This window comes from Panthera uncia, chromosome C2 (genome assembly GCF_023721935.1).
Source record: "Panthera uncia isolate 11264 chromosome C2, Puncia_PCG_1.0, whole genome shotgun sequence".
Lineage (NCBI taxonomy): Eukaryota > Metazoa > Chordata > Mammalia > Carnivora > Felidae > Panthera > Panthera uncia.
In genome coordinates, this window is record NC_064810.1 from 18,219,712 (window position 1) to 18,235,181 (window position 15,470).

The following is a 15,470-nucleotide window of genomic DNA, read 5'->3' on the forward strand; positions in this document are numbered from 1 at the left end:
GAAGAGGATGCTGAATGCTCTCAATTCAAAGTGTTTAGACCTATCCGTGGAAATATTGAAATATATGAAGCTCGTGCACACACACACACACACACACACATCAAGTGAACTAGTATCCTAAGTTTTAGGTTGCAATTTTGTATTAGCAGAGGAAAGAAAGAGGTCATGGTATCAGGCCAACTCAGTTTTGATGATTGACTTTATGCATCAACTTAACTGAAGTAGACGTGCCCGGATATTTGGTTAAGCGTTACTTCTGGGTGTATCTGTGAGGTTTTTCCAGATGAGATTCGCACTTGAATCTGTGGACTCAGGAAAGCAGATGGCATTCTCCAGCGTGGGTGGGCATCATGCAATCCACTGAGGGCCCGAATAGACAAAAAGCAGAAGAGAGTGATGGGGTTTTGGAGTGGTTGGGGTCCAGAGCTGATGGTCGAAAAAGAATTCTTGACATGTCTTTGGTGCAAAAAGATGATTTTATGAAACCACAGGGATGGGACCTGTGGGCAGAAAGAGCTGCATTATAAGTGTGAGAGGTGACTGATTATATACTTAGGAGTTGGGGGAGGTAAGGAAAAGGGAGAGTTCCAAAAGGACTTTCATATGCTATAGAAGACTCATGAGACACTGGAGGCCTAGCTATTGTCAAGCTAAGGTTGTTTTTTCTCTAGTAAGGCATTAACATTAAGATAGTAGGGAGTTCTTGGGGCACCCGGGTGGCTCAGTTGGTTGGGCGACCGACTTCAGCTTGGGTCATGATCTCGCAGTTTGTGAGCTCGAGCCCCGCATCGTGCTCTGTGCTGACAGCTCAAAGCCTGGAGCCTACTTTGGATTCTGTGTCTCCCCCTCTCTCTACCCCTCCCCTGCTCACGCTCTGTGTCTCTCTGTCTCTCAATAATAAATAAACGTTAAAAAATAAAAATTAAAAAAAAAAAAGACAGTAGGGAGTTCCTTGGAGGAATGTTCTACTAGGCCTGTCTCAAGTGTTTATCAGTGGGCTGCAGGTTGTAAGGAAATTTAATTTCACCTGCTATTTGCTTCTTGCTTGTTCCCCACATCACTATGGAGGGGAGGATGATGTTAGGGCTCCAGGAAACTGGGTCTTTGGGTTTCTGGAGGTTAGGTTATTGATAAGATTGCCTTTTTCCTATAATTTACTAAGACGTTTGTAACCTGAGGAGACTCCTGTCTTGCATGACTGTGATCTCTATCAGTTAACCATTCGTCTTCTCCCTTTCTCAGCTTTAGGGCAGCCAGGAATGCCTGAGGAATGTCACACGTATCCCACCTGAGGTGGAGGGTTTTGTGGGGTCTCAGCTTGCCTTATGCTCCCTCATCAGGAGAAGTCACCCCTTTTTTGTCTTACTGTTTCAGCTGAGACATGGATCTTCTCTGCTTTTGGGCCTGACTTATACCATCAGTTCCCTTAGCATTCAGGCCTTCAGGCTCAAACACAACTATAGCATTGACTTTCCTCAGTCTCTAGCTTGCAGATGGCTAATCAGGAGACTTCTCAGCCTCTGTAAGCATGTGAGCCAATTCCACACTATGTATACATATACATACATACACACACACACATACATATACATACATATATATGTACATATATATACATACATATATACTCTGAAGAACCTTGACTAATACTCAAGGAAAATGACAACCACCTTCTCTAAATGCGGAAATCATGATACAGGGACTGAAAGTCTTGGCTTATCCGTTGGGGATTGAAAAAACCAATCCAATCAGTATCCTGGCCAAAATTTCTGTTTGTCATGCCACCTCAACCAATCGTGTTCTGGGAATCTTTAGAATTGTCCAGAAATGTTTAGGAGAATCAAGCCCATGGTATAAATATTTTTTTGGTATCGTGCTGAAGAAAAATACCCATAGTATTTGGTACTTACATCAAACTTGTCACACTTAAAAGAATATGGCTTAGAAACATTTCAGTCTTGTGATTCCAACTTAAAACGTGTAAATGTTAATTGACTTGAACTTATTATTTTAGTGGAAAAGAATGAGAAAAATTCTTACTGAGCTGATGACATTGAAGTTACAAGAAGATTTAGGATTAATATAGATATACTATATTAATACATTTTATTTATTAGAGTTAAGCAAATTTAGGTTCCCTGGAAGGTTTATTTGTCAGATAACTGAAGTTTTAAAAGCTTTTAATTATTTTTTTAAGTTTATTTATTTATTTTGAGAGGGGGCAGCAGAGAGAGGGAGAGAGAGAGTCCAAAGCAGGCTCCTTGCTGTCAGGGCAGAGCCCAGCATGGGGCTCAATCCCATGAACTGTGAGATCATGACTTGAGCCAAAATCCAGAGTCAGATGCTTAACCGACTGAGGCAACCAGGTACCCCAAAGGCAATTAACAACTTAAACTAAAGTTTTCATTGTTTAAAGAAGTTTATTTATAAATGAAACCAAGGATCAATCCTCCCCCACTCATACCGATGTCTATAGCTGCTGTAAAAATCGCCACCAACTAGGTGGCTTAAAATAACAGAAATGTACTGTCTCCTAGTTCTGGAGGCCGGGAGCCTGAGATAAAGGTGTCAGCAGGGCCATGTTCCCTCTGAAGTTTCTAGGAGAGAATCCTTCTTGTGTCTTCTTGCTTCTGGGGGCTCCCGGCTTTCTTTGGTTCATGGCTACATAACTATAACCTCTGTCCCCATCTTCACAGGACCTTCTCTGTGTATCCTTTTTGTCCCTAGATGGACACCCTCACTGTATTTAAGGCCCTCCTAAATCCAGTGTGATCTCATCTCTATCACCACCTAAATCTCATCTGCAAAGCTCTTATTTCCAAATAAGGTCACATTCTGAGGTTCCCGGTAGATATGAATCTGGGGAGAACACAGTTCTACCCACTACGTCCCCTTAAGCGTGGTCATTATAGGTTGCTAGATTTACAAGTAGAAAAATAAGACTTTTCATTTTGAAGACTACTAAGAACAAGGCCTTTGGAAGTGTTTCTTTAACAAACTGATTATTAATTTGAAAACCAAGGTAACCTCTGAGTAATCTAATTCTGCACCCAACTCACTCTCAAGGTCACCAAACAACGCATATTAACACCAAAGAATTCTTTGATTAAAAAACTCTGGCAAGATAGCTTTTCTCATTCTTATGCTACTCTACCATTTCTCTCTGAAGAGACCAGAGTCTCTGCCTGAGATTCACCTAAACTAAGAAGTCCTGGGAAAAATGAATCCCCGTCAGGATAAAGCAGCTTAAGCATCGGATTCCTTATCGAAGGCCAAAAGAATACTGAAAAAATGGATATGAAACAGCACTAAAAAACACAGCTATGAAGATTTAGTCTCATGTTGAGCCAAAACACTCTTTAGCCAATTAAAGGAAAGTAGACCACAACAAAATCATAATTCACTAGTTTTTGCTATTTTGAAAGCCTTCAGAAGGCAGAATTCTAAGACAGAAATGATTTTCAGATACAACAAAATCATAATTCATTAGTTTTTGCTATTTTGAAAGCCTTCAGAAGGCAGAATTCTAAGACAGAAATGATTTTCAGATAAAAACATCTTGGTCAACTCCAGTCTATCTTCCAAAAGTCAAATGATCCTGAGTAGAGAGGAACTCCTTCCAGAATTCTTGGATAATGGATTTGACTCCACTGAGGTCAAGGCCGGGTTCAAGGCAGGGGGGCTGCAGGGGCTGAGTTCTGCCTATGAGAACATTCTAGATCTTCATTACATCCTAGAGACAGCCTACAGCAAGACTCTGGAGGAAACGGTGTGCAACATGGCCGTCCCCAGGCTCCGGTCTGCAACAGGGCCAGGGAAGTAATAAGGAAGCTTCTGTTTGAAAGAGAGAGATTAGAAGCCGCACAAGATGCGACACTCAACTCAGCGTTACAAAGTTCAAGAGAAGCAAAGTCACCGATGGCAACAATACCTGGAGGCTGATTTACCTGAAGGAAGCCTACATAAAACTGTATGCAATTGTAAGAAATAGGCTTTGTTTTTAACAGCCACTATATGTAGCTTTTCAAAAAATAGACTTCAGATTGGGGATGGGGTGGGTGCGGGGGAGAGAAGAAATACAGAAAATAGAAACTCTAACTGACATAATCGTTGGGAAGGGGGCGCCTGGGTGGCTCAGTCTGTTAAGCATCTGACTTTGGCTCAGGTCACGATCTGGAGGTCTGTGAGTTCGAGCCCCGCCCCGAGGGACTCCGTGCTGACAGCTGGGAGCCTGGAGCCTGCTTCTGATTCTGTGTCTCCCTCTCTCTCTCTGCCCCACTCCCGCTCATGCTCTGTCTCTCTCTCTCTCTCTCTCTGTCAAAAATAAATAAACATCCAAAAAAAGATTTTTTTTTAAATCATTGGGAAGACTTTTCTAGATGTAAAAGAAAAATGTATATAAGATGCTACAAACAAATTAAATACAAATAATAGGCTAAAAAGACGTTTTCAAATAATAAAACTATAATGGAAACAGTTAACAGCCTTAGTTTATAAAGAGCTCTACTATCAATGAGAAAATAATAATAGGCCATTACAATCTGGCAAAGGACTTGAACAAACACTTCCCAAAAGAAAAATAAATGACCCAAAACATGAATATTTCACATTATTAATCAACAAAGACATTTACCACAGAAGCCGTTTTCAGCTAATGACAGGCTCAGATTTAATGCGTATGTAGCACTTACTGAACACTGTTATATAGCACTATTCTAAGTATTTTACATCTGCCAGCCACTTAATCCTTGCAACAACTCAACGTTAGTAGGGACCATTATTATCCCCATTTTACAGACAAGGAAACTGGAACCCAGCAATGTGAGTAAGACGAAGTTCATGTAGCTTTAAACCCAACAGTCTGGCTCCCTACCCGTGCTCTTAACCACTATGCTTCACTTCCTTCCCGAGCGCTTGCAATGGACTGAATGTTTGTGTCCACTGCAAATTCATATGTTGAAATCTTTGCCCCCAGTGTGATGGTATTAGAAGCTGGGGCTTTTGAGAGGTAAGCAGACCATGACCGAGTTCTCACAAAGAGGATTAGTATCCTCATAAAGGAGACCCACAGAGAGCTCTCTCATTCAGTGAGAAGTCAGTAGGCTGAAACCTGGGAGAGGGCTCTCACAAGAGCAGGGCTATGCTGCTCTTGAACTTCCTGCCTCTAGAACTGTGAGAAATAAATGTCTAATCTTGAACTTCCAGCCTCTGGAATGGGGAAAATAAATTTCTGTTGTTTATTAAGCCACCATCTCTATGGTTATTCTTTTTTTTTTAAACATTTATTTATTTATTTTCATATATATATATGTATACATATATGCATATATATGTACATATGTATATGTGTGTATATATATATTTTTTAATGTTTTATTTATTTTTGACAGAGAAAGAGAGAGTGCATGAGTTGGGGAGGGGCAGAGAGAGAGGAAGATAGAGGGTCTGAAGCTGGCTCTGTGCTGAGAGCAGAGAGTCCAACGTGGGGCTTGAACGCACAAACTGTGAGATCATGTCCTGAGCCAAAGTCCATGCTTAATTGACTGAGCCACACAGGCGCCCCAATTTTTTTTTTGAGAGAGAAAGAGGGAGTAAGTGAGCAAGGGGGAGAGAGAGAGAGAGAATCAGGGCTCACCTGAAGTGGGGCTCCTGTTTTTACCCGAAGTGGAGCTTGAGCTCATGAACCATGAGATGTTTAACTGACTGAGCCACCAGGCGTCCCAATGTCTACAGCCTGAACTAACACGGGAGTGTTGGGTGCAGTGAAACTCCCTTTCACATACTGTTGAGGGGACAGGCCAACTGGTACAGTTGTTGTATGGGTACAAATGGCAAGGGGAGCAGGGGCTTGTGTGAAAGTTCTGAAATACCTTTGGATGCGATAAGATACATTCTTTCAAAGGGATGAAAGTGTTGATGACAACGAATAGCCTCTGTGTGGAATGGACCCCCCTGGAAGCTTCGGCACCAGGTTGTGAACACAGAGAAAGGGTCTCACTTCAGGGCTGGGTTGCGGGCAAAGCTGCAGCCAGAGAAACACAAAGAAGTAAAGGGTTAAACACGCGTGACTGAGGAAGTCGCATTCGATGGCCTCATCTTTCCAATAACTTTCGAGGCCCGGTCACTAGCAGAAAGCTAAGTCATGGAAAGGGAGAGAGAGAGGATGTCAGGCGTAATCACCCATGGATCGTGGTGGGGAATCAGAAGAGATGAATTCCACGTTTTTCTGAGATGCAGAAAGAGGACATTTGAGCCAGGCAAGGGGAATTTTCGACCGACTTGGATTTGGTGGTGAGCTGTGTTAGTCTAGACTCAGGGGTTCAAGACAGGGGCAGGGATCCAAGGATGGGGGCTGACAGGAAGTCAAGGGAAAAAGACATTAGGATCATGTTGGACCATTACAACAGGATTCCGGGTAAATGTCAGTCAACAGTGCCCAGGAATACCAGGCACAAACCCCTTAGTTTCGCATTTGTGAATCAAGTCAGCGGGAGTTCTTAGTATCACCTAGCTGAAAATGTCAGAAGACAAATCAACATTCTTACAGAAAACCAAGCATCTAGAAGAAAAAGGATGAAAGTTTCTTACTGTCGCTCACGGCCTTTATCAGAATCTTGGAAATCGGCTTTCAATGAGTGAAAGAGTGTTGCTTTCTTCCTCCAGTACTGATCGCAGATATGGCCGCCGACACAATGAAGATATAGAACATTTCCGTCACCCTAACCAGCTTCCTCATACCCCTCTGCACTCAATTTCCTGCCCCTCCTCTTCTAGCCTGATCTGCTGCCACCATTAGATTCGTTTTGCCTGGTCTAGAAATTCATATCAATGGTACATAATACGTACTCTTTGGTTCTGTCTTCTTTCGCTCGGCATTAAACATTCATCCTCATTGAGTATCAATAGTTTGCTCCTTTATATTGCTAAAAAGTATTCCAATGTATGAATATCACAATTCATTGATCCATTTACTGGTGGACGGATACCCAGGCCTTTTCCACTTCCGGGCTATTAATTAAGCTGCTGTGAACATTCATGTACATATCGTTTTGAGGACATATTTTCATTTTTTTATGGGTAAAACCGTAGCAGTGGAATCTCTGGGTCTAAGGTAAAACATGTTTAACTTTATAGGAAAGTGCCAAATCGTTTTCCAAAGTGGTTATACCATACTGTTTTTTCATTTTTGTCTTTATTTTCAATTGTGGTAAAATACACCTACCACATACCATATTAATAACCGTTTTTTAAAATGTTTATTTATTTATTTTGAGAGGGGTGGGGGAGAGAGAGAGAGAGGGAGAGAGAGAATCCCAAGTAGGCTCCACCCTGTCAGCACAGAGCTTGACCCAGGGCTCAGTCTCACCCCTGTGAGATCATGACCTGAGCCTAAATCAAGAGCCGGATGCTCAACCCACTGAGCCACCCAGATGCCCCTACTAACAATCATTTTTGAGTGTATAGCTCAGTAATGTTAGTGCATTCACATTGTTGTACAACTGATCTTCAGAACTCTTTTCACTTTGCAAAATTGACACTCTTCACCCATTAAACAACTCCCCATGCCCCTCCTCCCTTCCCACCTGCCCCTGATAGCCACCATTCAATTTCTGTCTCTATGAGTGTGACTACTCTAGGTACCTCATATAAATTGAATCATATAGTATTTGTCTTTTTGTGACTGGCTTATTTCACTTAGCATAAAGTCCTCAAATTTCACCCATGTGTTCTTTGTTTTTAGGCTGAATAATACTCTATCATACATATATACCATATATCGTTTATCTGTTGATCTGTTGATGAACACTTGGGTCGCTTCTCCTTTTTGGCCATTATAAATAATACGTGGATTATTTATTTTACATGGAACATGGATATACAAATATGTCTTCACCATCTTGATAGCAATTCTCTTGGCTATATGCCCAGGAATGGAACTGCTTGATCATATGGTAAAAAAATATTTTTGTTTATTTCTGAGAGAGGGGCGAGGGGCAGAGAGAGAGAGGGAAACAGAGGATCTAAAGTGGGGCTCCGCTCTGGACCTGATACGGGGCTCAGAACCATGAACTGTGAGATCATGACCTGAGCCAAAGTCAAATGTTTAACTGACTGAGCCACCCAGGAGATCCAGTAAAAATATTTTTAATGTTTTGAGGAAACTCCATACTGTTTTCCATAATGGCTACACCATCGTAGATTCCCACCTACAGTGCACAAGAGTCCCAGTTTCTCCACATCTTCATCAACACTTATATTGTTTTTTGTTTTGTTTTGTTTAATATTTATTTATTTTTGAGAGAGAGAGAGACAGGTGGGGAAGAAGCAGAGAGAGAGGGAGATATAGAATTCAAACCAGGTTCCAGGCTCTGAGCTGTCAGCACAGAGCCTGACATGGGACTCGAACTCACAACCTGTGAGATCATGACGTGAGCCGAAGTTGGACACAACCGGCTGAGCCACCCAGGCGCCCCAACACTTGTTCTATTGTTTGGTTTTTTTTTGATAGCCATTCTACTGGGTAAAGATCTCGTTGTAGTTTTGGTGTGCATTTTTCCTAATGATTAATGATGTTGAGTATCTTTCTATGTGCCTTTTGGCCATTTGTATATCTTCTTTGGACAAATGTCTATTCAAGACTCCTTTGCCCATTTTTTTAAATTAGGTTATTTTTGTTGTTGCTGAGTTGAAGGAGTTCTTTATATATTCTGGATATTAACCTCTTATCAGACATATGATTTATAAATATTTTCTTCCATTCTGGAGGTTGCTTTTCCACTCATTTTAATGAGACCTCCCGATGATTTATATGCAAATTTCGGTTTGAGAAGTGGTAGCCCAGATCTTGTTTCTAGGTTGACTGGAACTCACAGCCAATCTTTTATTATAACTGGCAACAAATCCAGATACCACATGGGTAGATATATTAGAATGCATCTGTAAAAGACAAGAACTCTTTAAAAAACATATCCACACTACTTTATCACATTGAAAACAACTGACAATGACTCCATAATATCATGAAATATAGAACAGTCTTGTTGATGGTTGAAGTTGCCAGTTATTGTGAGAGGAATTGATGTGAATATCAAGGTTGACAGTCAGGAACCGATATACACTCCCTCGCTCCCATGAACGGAAGTGACAGGGTTGTCACCAGATGATGAAGATAAAGAGAGGGGAAGTTTTCAAGTCCCGTAGTTTAAACCCCAACGGTGTGGGTGAAATCCCAACACCCCTCACCCCCATCTCCAAGAAAGGTGGAGACGTGGTTTGGAAATGGCAATGAGAAACAAAGAGGGAAACTTTGAGCTGGGTGCAAGGTGTATAACAGCAAAAATGGCCACTACTTGAGAGATTTGAAGGAAGAGAGTAGTCACAGGGAAAGCCAGGTTTCAGGTGAATTCAGGAGGTGAAAGAAACATTCATCAAAGAGACTGAATGTATGAGGGTCACTTGATTGCAGACCTGGAAGGCACAGTGAAAAATATGGATATGGGTGAGGATGAGGCAGGTAGAGAATTATGTGAGATTTATGGGGGAGATGTTCTGGACAGTGTGGGTCATGATTAGGATGACAATACATCCCCAGTTTTCCCAAGACCATCCTAGTTTATATCTGTCATCCTGACATGCAATTTAGCATATGTCTGGGTTCAGACAATAAATTATGTGATCTCCCCAGACATAAAGTCTGATTGAAAAAGTTCGTTCTCCAGGCAGTGGCTGGGCGAAGAAGGATGTGCAGTGTGGCAGGTGGGTCCTGAGAGCCAACCTGTTCTAGTTCCACGTAACCTTGGAGTGACTAACCCACTTCCGTGCTGGGAGCCAGTGTCTAGGATGGTCTTTTCTCCATCCGTAAGCCCATTTGGGGTGAATAATGTTACACTTATGATGCAGAAATTCTGCAGCTGAGAGTCTCTCCCTAAGAAGGCAGTCAATACTGCAAAGATTATTTATGAAAAGATGCTGTTCCAGTATTATTTATAACAAGCTGGATTTCCCAAGATAAATTAGAGAATAATTAACTATCTTTAAAAGAAATAGCTTTACTTCTCTCCTGGGGAAGAAATTACGCAGAATTATCCATGCTTGACATATCTGAGTCTCTTATTTGACCTACAATCACAGTGCCCGCCATTGTGACCTTTGATTTTTGAGACTCATATTGGACACCATTTAAATAGCTATCTGTGGAGGTTTTGACAATATCAGTGAATTTAAAATACTTATTATTTGTTGAGTTTTCTGTTTTTCGAGCTAATGTTAATGCATGTTTCCTAGACACTTAAAAATGTTGCGTCATTTTTCAAAACGTATTGGTATAAAGTTGTTCAGAGTGGTCACTCATGATTTCTTAATTCCTTATATTTTTATTTGTTCTCTGTCTTGTAATTTGATCCAGTTCTAGTTTTCTTGACTTTATTATTTCTTGTTTTATATCTCATTCATTGCTAGTCCTGCCTTTCTGTCCTTATACTTATTTATTGATCAAGCTCTTGAGGTAACTTATTAATTCATTTCTTTTCATATTTCTTGCTTTCAAATGAAAAAGAAGGCATTTAAGGTTGTAACTTTACTTCTAAATATGGATATTTGAATTCCACAAGTTTTGATACACCATACTTTAGTTTTAAGTATTTTATAATTCTCTTCCATGAATTCTTTTAGAGTAATTTTTTAGGATTTAAGCCATATGGTATTTTTTAAAGTAATTTTAGTCTTGATTTCTCATTTAATTGGATTATGGTGAGACCACATGGTCTGTATCATGTTGACTCTTTAACAATTGCTGAAATATCTTAGTGATCCAGAGTGTGGTTCATTTTTGAAATGGCCTGTGTACTTTTTGTGAATGTATTCTAACAACGTATAATATCTATTTGTTACAGGCAGAGTTCTAGATATCTATTAGATAAAGCTAGTTTATCTTGTAAATCTTGTGATCCTTACTAATTTGGGGTCTAATTTATTGGATTCTGATAGAGACATATTAAAGTATGCCACTATTTTGTGGTTTCGTTCACCTCTTGTGGTAATCCTATCACTTTCTTTCATATAATTCTGGGCTTTGTTTATTATAGATATAGTCAAGCTCATAAATATTACATTTTCTCCGTGAGTTTCCCTTCAATTATTAGGGATTGATCCTTTTTATCACTATTTTTTTTGTATTATATTTGATTTTGTATGGTAATAATATTACTACACCCCTTTCTTTCTTTTTTTTTTTAAAGTAATCTCTATGCCCAATGTGGGGTTCGGACTTACGACCCTAAGATCAAGAATCACACATTCTACCAACTGAGTCAGCCAGCGACCCCTTACTCCTTTCTTTTGGTTATTTGAATGGCATATCTTTTCCCCATCCCTCTTTTTAAATATAATTCTTTATTTTGAAATAATTATATACTCCAGAAATTTGCAGCACAAAAAAATGTACAAGGAGATTCGTGCACACTGCAGCTTTCCTCAGTGTTCATGTCTTGCAGAATTACACTTCTCTTCATTTTAAATGTTTATTTATTTTTGAGAGAGAGAGAGAGAGAGTACAAGCGAGGGAGGGCAGAGAGAGAGGGAGACACAGAATCTGAAGCAGGCTCCAGGCTCTGAGCTGTCAGCACAGAGCATGACTCAGGGCTCGAACTCACGAACTGTGCGACTGTGATCTGAGCCAAAGTCAGATAGATAGATAGATAGATAGATAGATGATAGATACACATACTCACACACCACATCTTCTTTATCCATTCATCTATCATTGAACACTTGGGCTGATTTCATAATTTGGCTATTGTAAATAATACTGCAATGAACATAGGGGTGCTTATATCCTTTCAAATTAGTGTTTTCATATTCTTTGGGTAAATACCAGTAGGGTGATCACTGCAGTTCTATTTTTAATTTTTTGAGGAAACTCCATACTGTTTTCCAGCAGCTACACCAGTCTGCATTCCCACCAGCAGTGCACAAGGGTTCCTTTTCCTCCACATCCCTGACAACAGTTGTCATTTTCTTGTGTTTTTTATTTTAGCCATTCTGACAGGTGTGAGGTGATTTCTTATTGTGGTTTTGATTTGCATTTCCTTGATGAGTGATGTTGAGCATCTTTTCATGTGTCTGTGGCTATCTGTATGTCTTTTTTTTGGAGACATGTCTTCTGCCCATTTTTAATTGGATTGTTTATTTGTTTGTTTGTTTGGTGTTGACTCGTATCAGTTCTTTTAAAAACTAACCTTTTATTGGATATGTCATTTGCAAACATCTTCTCCCATTCTATAGGTTGCCTTTTAGTTTTGTTGATTGCTTCCTTCACTGTGCAGAAGCTTTTTATTTTGATGTAGTCCCAATAGTTTATTTTTGGTTTTGTTTCCCTTGCCTCTAGAGACATTTCCAATAAGAAGATGCTATGGCCAATATCCAAGAGGTTACTGCCTGTGCTCTTTTCTAGAATTTTTATGGTTTCAGGTCTCACATTTAGGTCTTTAAGCCGTTTTGAGCTTTATTGTTGTGTATGTTGTAAGAAAGTGGTCCCCTTTTATTCTTTTGCATGCAGCTGTCCAGTTTGCCCAACACCATTTGTTGAAGGGACTGTCTTTTTTCCATTGCTTATTCTTGTCTCCTTTGTCAAAGATTAATTGACCATATAATTCATGGGTTTATTTGTGGGCTTTCTGTTCTGTTCCATTGATCTAAGTGTCTATTTTTTGTGCCAGTGCCATACTGTTTTGATTACTACAGCTTTGTAGTATAACAACTTCCAGTATAAAATCTGGAATTGAGACACCCCCAATTTTGTTTTTCTTTTTTAAGATTGCTTTGGCTGTTTGGGGTCTTCTGTGGTTCCGTACAAATTTTGAGATTATTTGTTCTATTTCCGTGAAAAATGCTCGTGCTATTTTGATAGGGATTTCATTAAATGTGTAGATTGCTTTGAGTCGTATGGGCATTTTAATAATGTTTCTTCTTCCAGTCCATGAGCATGAAATAGCTTTCAATTTATTTGTGTCTTCTTCAATATCTTTCATCACTATTTTATAGTTCTCAGAATACAGATCTTTCATCTGCTTGGTTAAGTTTATTCCTAGACATTTTATTATTTTTGGTGTAATTATAATTTCAGTCATTTAAAAATTTTATTTTTTATTTTGTTTATCTTATTTTTTTAAAGATGTTTTTAGTATTTATTTGTTTTTGAGAGAATAAGAACACACAGGAGCAGGAGGAAGGGCTGAGCGAGGGAGACAGAAGATCCAAAGCAGGCTCCGCTCCAACAGCAGAGAGCCCCATGTGGGGCACAGCTCTTGACCTGAGCCAAAGTCAGATGCTTAACCTACTGAGCCACCCAGGTGCCCCCAATTTCAGTCATTTTAAAAGGTGACTTTAATCTGTTGCCATTAGAGTTGTTACTGATATCGCTGGGATAGTTTCTACTTTCTTTTTCTTTTTCTTTATTTATTTTGGGGGGGATGGGGGCAGAGAGAGAAGAAGAGAGAGAATGCCAGGCAGGCTCCATACAGTCAGCACAGAGCCCAGTGCGGGGCTCAAACTCACGAACCGTGAGATCATGACCTGAGCCAAAACTAAGAGTCCAATGCTTAACTGCCGAGCCACCCAGGCACCCCACCTCCCATTTTTTTTTTTTTAATTGTCAAGATGTGTGTAGTAAATTCTGGTCTTAGTATATCTGTCATTCTCTGAGTATAAAAGTCTAGGTGGATAATTATTTGCCTTTAGGACATTTGAGATATATCTCTATGCATCTATCTCTGCTGATGATACTTTTACAGTCATTAAAATGGGGAAATCTGTCTTTTTGCTTGATAACTTTTCTTAGAGAGTTTTATTATAATATATCTTGTTTAGATTTATTTTTATTCATCTTCCTTGGTACTCTGAATAACTACCCTTTTCATTTAAAAACTCTTGTTTGGGGGCACCTGGGTGGCTCATTCTTGATTTTGGCTCAGGTCATGATCTCAGGGTTCTCAGGATTGAGCCCCTCCTCAGGCTCTGCGCTGACAGGTGGACCCTGCTTGGAATTCTCTCTCTTTCCCTTTGTCTCTCTCTCTCTCTCTCTCTCTGCCCACCACTCCCCCATGCATGTTCATGTGCTCTCTCTCTCCCAAAATAAATAAACTTAATAAATAAACTTAATAAATAAATAAATAAATAAATACTTATGTTTGGATTCAATTCTGGAAAAGCCTTTACTAATCTCTTTAAATATAATTTTTCCACCCTCCTCTCATTTTCTTTCTCTGTACCTTCCAACATTGCTTTTCAATGTAATCACTATTTCTGGGTGAATATTTCCATTAACTAATTTTTTCCCTTCCATTAGGTGCAATAGTTTATTCCCTTTCTTGAGGTATATTTATGCCTACATTTTTTCATTTCTAATATTTATAACTCATTATAGTTCATATCCACCCATTCTTGGTTCATCTATGCCAATTTTGTTCCATAATATTTTCTTTCCCATTTACTTTTCCTTTTGAGGAAGATGTTTCCATTTATTTTCTCTTTAAGCATCTTAAAATATTTATGTTACAACCTTTTCAGAAATTCCTATCATTTTTAATTCATCTGAACTGTGTTTACTTCATGATTTTGCCAGTTGTCTTTCTTGACATTATAATTCTATCTGCATTATGAATATTCTCTTTGCAGGCTCTTTGGATGCTGTTTCCGTTTTTGTTTTCACCCTCCCGGTGTGCACCCCACATTGTCACGTGGTTGTAACTGCGCCCACTCACGGGAGGTGCCCCTGGAGCTGTTGCAGTTCAGTCACTGAGACGCTAGGCGGCCTATTTCGTGCATCTCTCGTCCTCTTAACACCGCATTTGTCCCAGAGACCCTAGTGGCAAGAAGTGTGCACAGCAGGAATTCTGAATTCGATTTCAGATGCAGAGGATCCACACCAGCCTTTGCTTCAGTAGTGGGCTGGCTCTGGCTTCTGTCTTTTGTGGAGCGATTGACCCTCCAGAGCCCAGTGCCCGTTTCTCTCTGCCGGGTTCCAGAAGCACAGTTCTGGTCTTCCTTCAACCCACTCACTTCTCGCTGGTTGCTGGTCTACGTTGATCTGTATTTTGTTTTTGAATATAATCATGTCTTTGTATTTTTCCCTTTTATGCTCTACCACTGCTGGGTGTTTGGAAGGGAAGGAATGTCCCAAAGTGTGAAGTTAATGCCCACTAGACATTCTGTATTAATTCAGACTCAAAGGACTTAAAAGGAAAAATTGTCTCTTCAGCAAATGGTGCTGGGAAAACTGGACAGCGACATGCAGAAGAATGAACCTGGACCACTTTCTTACACCATACACAAAAAGAAACTCAAAATGGATGAAAGACCTAAAGTTAAGACAGAAAACTGTCAAAATCCTCAAAGAGAAAGCAGGTAAAAAGTTCTTTGACCTTGGACACAGCAACTTCTTACTCAGCACATCTCCAGAGGCAATGGAAACA